Source organism: Tachyglossus aculeatus, chromosome X1 (genome assembly GCF_015852505.1).
Source record: "Tachyglossus aculeatus isolate mTacAcu1 chromosome X1, mTacAcu1.pri, whole genome shotgun sequence".
Taxonomy (NCBI): Eukaryota; Metazoa; Chordata; class Mammalia; order Monotremata; family Tachyglossidae; genus Tachyglossus; species Tachyglossus aculeatus.
The window spans coordinates 135,613,671-135,619,670 of record NC_052101.1 but is presented as its reverse complement, the minus strand read 5'-3'; positions in this window follow the sequence as shown (position 1 = coordinate 135,619,670).

Sequence of the window (6,000 nt, the reverse complement as noted above, 5' to 3'; positions counted from 1 at the left end):
ATCACATCTCCTCCAAGAGGTCTTCCCTGACTAAGCCTCATTTCCTCCTCTCCCTCTCCCTTTTGCGATGCCCTTGAACTTGGATTGGTACCTCTTGTTCACCCCACCCTCAGCCCCACAGCACTTTTGTACATATCCATAATTGATTTTAATGTCTGTCTCCCCCTCTGTTATAAGCTCCTTTTGGGCAGGGACCATGTCTGCCAACCCTGTTATGTTGTACTTTCCCAAGCGCTTAATACAAAGTTGTGCACACAGTAAGCACGCAATAAATACGATTGATTGATTGATTGGAAGGCCTCTTGGAAGAGGTGTGATTTTAGAAGGGTTTTGAAGGTGGGCAGAGGGCTTCAACTATCATCTCTACGCTGATGACACCCAGATCTACATCTCTGCCCCTGCTCTCTCCCCCTCCCTCCAGGCTCGCAACTCCTCCTGCCTTCAGGACATCTCCATCTGGATGACTGCCCGCCACCTAAAACTCAGCATGTCCAAGACTGAACTCCTTGTCTTCCCTCCCAAACCCTGACCTCTCCCTGACTTTCTCATCACTGTTGACGGCACTACCATCCTTCCCGTCTCACAGGCCCACAACCTTGGTGTCATCCTCGACTCCGCTCTCTCGTTCACCCCTCACATCCAAGCCGTCACCAAAACCTGCCAGTCTCAGCTCCGCAACATTGCCAAGATCCGCCCTTTCCTCTCCATCCTAACCGCTACCCTGCTCATTCAAGCTCTCATCCTATCCCGTCTGGACTACTATATCAGCCTCCTCTCTGATCTCCCATCCTCTTGTCTCTCCCCACTCCAATCCATACTTCACGCCACTGCCCAGATTGTCTTTGTCCAGAAACGCTCTGGGCATGTTACTCCCCTCCTCAAAAATCTCCAGTGGCTACAAATCAACCTGCGCATCAGGCAGAAACTCCTCACCCTGGGCTTCAAGGCTGTCCATCACCTCGCCCCCTCCTACCTCACCTCCCTTCTCTCCTTCTACAGCCCAGCCCACACCCTCTGCTCCTCTGCTGCTAATCTCCTCACCGTGCCTCGTTCTCGCCTGTCCCGCCGTCGACCCCCGGCCCATGTCATCCCCCTGGCCTGGAATGCCCTCCCTCCCCACATCCGCCAAGCTAGCTCTCTTCCTCCCTTCAAGGCTCTACTGAGAGCTCACCTCCTCCAGGAGGCCTTCCCAGACTGAGCCCCCTCCTTCCTCTCCCCCTCCCCCCCCTCCATTCAGCCCACCTTACCTCCTTCCCTTCCTCACAGTACCTGTATATATGTGTATATGTTTGTACATATTTATTACTCTATTTTACTTGTACATATCTATTCTATTTATTTTATTTTGTTAATATGTTTGGTTTTGTTCTCTGTCTCCCCCTTCTAGACTGTGAGCCCACTGTTGGGTAGGGACCGTCTCTATATGTTGACAACTTGTACTTCCCAAGCGCTTAGTACAGTGCTCTGCACACAGTAAGCGCTCAATAAATGCTATTGATTGATTGATTGATTGATTGGTAGGCTGCTGGATATGTAAGTAGAGGGAGTTTCAGGCCCGAGGAACAATGTGGGCAAGGAGTCAGTGGTGAAATAGTTGTTCCAGACATTTAACTCCCTCCTCAGGCCCCCGTCCCTCCGCCTTCACCATCCCTTGCCCCCAGTGACCTGGCCACTTACTTCATCAATAAAATTGAGACTATCAGGCGTGAGCTTCCAAAAATCTCCCCTGCTCCTCTCCAGTCCCTCCCGTCTCCTGCCCCTTCTTCAACTCTCCCATCTTTCCCAGCACTATCTCCAGAGGAAATCTCCTGCCTTCCCTCACAATCCACCCCCTCCACTTGTGCATCCACCCCATTCCTTCGCACCTCATCAAAACTTTTGCCACCTCCCTTCTTCCCTCCCTGCCACCTTCAACTGTTCACTCTCCAGTGGCTTCTTCCCTGCTGCTTTTAAACATGCCCATATCTCCCCTATCCTGAAAAATCCCTCCCTTGACCTCAAGGCTCCCTCCAGTTATTGCCCCATCTCCCCCCTACAATTCCTCTCCAAAATCCTTGAGCGAGCTGTCTACACCCACTGCCTCAACTTCATCTCCTCCAACTCTCTCCTTGACCCCCTATCACCCTCTTCACTCCACAGAAACCACCCACTCAAAGGTCACCAATGTTCTCCTCCTCACCAAATCCAGCGGCCTCAATTCCATCCTAATCCTCCTCGACCTCTCAGCTGCCTTTGATGCTGTCTACCACTCCCTTCTCCTGGAAACATTATCCAACCTCGGCTTCACTGACACTATCCTCTCCTAGTTCTCCTCCTCTCAGTGCTCTGCACATAGTAAGCGCTCAATAAATACGATTGATGATGATGATGGCCACTCATTCTCAGTCTCTTTCGCGGGCACCTCCTTTACCCCCAACTGTGGGGGTTCCTCAGGGTTCAATTCTGGGTCCCCTTCTTTTCTCCATCTACACCCACTCCCTTGGAAAACTCATTCTCTCACACAGCTTCAACTATCACCTCTATGCAGATGATACCCACATCTACATCTCCAGCCCCGATCACTCTCTCTCTCTGCGGTCTCCCATTTCCTGCTGCCTTCAAGACATCTCTACTTGGATGTCCTCTCATCACCTCTAACTTAATATGGCTAAAACTGAACTTCTTATCTTCCCAAACCCTGTCCTCCCACTACCTTCTCATCACTGTTGATGGCACCGCCATCCTTCCTGTCTCACAAGACTGTAACCTTGGCATTATCCTTGACTTCATTCGTTCCACCCACATATTCACTAAATCCTGTCAGTTCTACCTTCACAACATTACCAAAATCTGCCCCTTCCTCTCCCTCCAAACTGCTACCACATTAATGGAAGCACTTATCCTATCCCTCCTTGATTACCCTATCAACCTCTTTGCTGACCTCCCTGCCTTCTGTCTCTCCCGACTTCGGTCCATACTCCATTCTGCTGCCCGAATAATTTTCCTTCAAAAATGTTCAGACCATGTTTCCCCTCAAGAAACGCCAGTGGTTGCCCATCCACTTCCGCATCAAACAAAAACTCCTCATCATCACCTTGCCTCCTCCTACCTCACCTCGCTACTCTCCTACTACAACCCAGCCCGCACACTTTGTTCCTCTAATGCTAATTTTTTCACTGTACCTCCATCTTGTCTATCTCGCCACTGACCTCTCGCCACATCCTACCTCTGGCCTGGAATGCCCTCCCTCCTCATATTAGACAGATAATTGCTCTCCCCCACTTCAAAACCTTATTGAAGGCCCCTCTCCTCCAAGAAGCCTTGGACTGGAGACTGGGTCGGCAAACCACTTCAAGAGTAGCAGCAGGTTGGTATTGGCTTTGCAATTAAGACATCTCTTGTCCAAACATTCAGTTGGACCACTCCTTTCTCTTGGAAGTGTTCATCTAACCTTAGTTTTCCATTCACAGTTATTTCCTAGTTCTTCTCCTACCTCTCTGTCAGCTCCTTCTCCTTCATTTTCACTGGCTCATCTTCATCTCCTTACCCACTAACTGTTCTGTGTCCCATTTTACACCTCCATTGATGATGATGATAATGTCTTGCAAAACACAGAAAACCTGCCTTCAAGGAGCTGACATTCATTCATTCATTCATTCAGTTGTATTTATTGAATGCTTACTGTGTGCAGAGCACTGTACTAAACGCTCGGGAAGTACAAGTTGGCAACATATAGAGACGGTCCCTACCCAACAACGGGCTCACAGTCTAGAAGGGGGGAGACAGACAACAAAACAAAACATGTGGACAGGTGTCAAGTCGTCAGAACAAATAGAATTAAAGCTAAATGCACATCATTAACAAAATAAATAGAATAGTAAATATGTACAAGTAAAATAAATAGAGTAATAAATCTGTACAAACATATACAGGTGTTGTGGGGAGGGGAAGGAGGTAGGGTGGGGGGAGGGGGATGAGGAGAAAAAAAAGGGGGCTCAGTCTGGGAAGGCCTCTTGAAGGAGGTGAGCTCTCAGTAGGGCTTTGAAGGGAGGAAGAGAGCATATTTACTGAGCGCTTATTGTGTGCAGAGCACTGTGCTAAGTGCTTGGAAAGTACAATTCAGCAATAGAGACGATCTCTGCCCACAACGGGCTTACAGTCTAGAAGGGGGGAGACAGACATCAAAACAAGTAAACACGCATCAGTAGTATCAATATACAGAAACAGAATTATAGATATATACACATCAAAACAAACAGGCATTCATATAAATAAACAGAATTATAGATTTGTACATATATGCACAAGTGCTATGGGGCAGGGAGGGGGGTAGAGCAAAGGGAGCGAGTTGGGGTGATGTGGGGGAGGGAGAGCTGAGGAAAAGGGGGTCTTGGTCTGGGAAGGCCTCTTGGAGGAGGTGAGCCTTCACTAGGGCTTTGAAGAGGGGAAGTGTGATTGTTCATGGGTTCAAATCCCGGCTCCGCCAATTGTCAGCTGTGTGACTTTGGGCAAGTCACTTAACTTCTCTGTGCTTCAGTTACCTCATCTGTAAAATGGGGATTAAGACTGTGAGCCCCACGTGGGACAACCTGATCACCTTGTATCCTCCTCAGTGCTTAGAACAGTGCTTTGCACATAGTAAGCACTTAACAGATGTCACCATTGTTATTATTATTGTTTGGCGGATTTGAGGAGGGAGGGCATTCCAGGCCAGAGGTAGGATGTGGGCCAGGGGTCGACGGCAGGACAGGCGAGAACGAAGCACGGTGAGAAGGTTAGCACCAGAGGAGTGGAGTGTCAGGGTAGGCTTCAGGAATCAGAGTCCTTGGGCTGGAGGGGTCCTCAAGAAGTTATCCCCCTGCCCCCAACAGGACAACTCCATGGACCAATCCAGAAAGATGGTGGTTTGCCCTAAAGGCTATCTTCAAAGGCTACTCCAGGGCGTGTGGTATGGGACTAAGGCATGATTCATGCCCTTAATGAGTTTACAGTCTACTGTGCACAGAGCACTGCACTGAACACTTGGGAGAGTACAACAGAGTTAGGAGACATGATCCCTGCCCTCAAATCCCTTCTAGACTGTGAGCCCATTGTTGGGGCTGTATAGGGACTGTCTCTATATGTTGCCAATTTGTACTTCCCAAGCGCTTAGTACAGTGCTCTGCACACAGTAAGCGCTCAATAAATACGATTGAATGAATGAATTGAGATGTCAAATAATAGTTTAGAAAAATGACCGGGGCAGCAGAATGAAGTATGGACTAGAGAAGGGAGATGCTGAAGGGAGGCAGGGAGGTCTGTGAGGAGGATGATCCTTTAGTGTCCCCCATGTCTGTCACTGGAACTAGTTATCTCTAGATTGTTGCTATAGAGCTATAGATTGTTGTTGGATAGAGCAGAGAGAGTCACTGATAATGAACAAACATGGAAGGGCCATGTTTTCTTCTGGATTCTGTGGATTCCCCTCTGCTTCACTGCTTCCTTTAACTACTACTGGAAAGTGGATCTTCCAACTTTGGGCACAGCTGACCACTAGACTGTAAGCTCCATGAGGGCAGGCATCGTGTCTACCGACTCTATTGTACTATACTCTCTCAAGTGCTGACGATAGTGCTCTGCCCACAGGAAGTGCTCAATAAATACCACTGATTGACTGATCGATTGAGCTGACCTCCTCATCTTCCCACCCAAACCCTGTGCTCCCCCAACTTTCCCATCACTGTAGATGGCACCACCATCCTCTCTGTCTCTCAACCCCATAACGTTGGCATTACTCTCGACTCCTCTCTCTCATTCAACCCAGATATTCATTCATTCAATCATACTTATTGAGTGCTTACTGTGTGCAGAGCACTGTACTAAGCACTTGGGAGAGTACAATACAACAATAAGCAGACACATTCCCTGCCCACAATGAGCTTAGGCTAGAGTGGGGGGGGACAACGACACAGACATTAATATTAAATGAATAAATGACAGATATGTAGATAAGTGCTGTGGGGCTGGGAGGGGGGATGAACA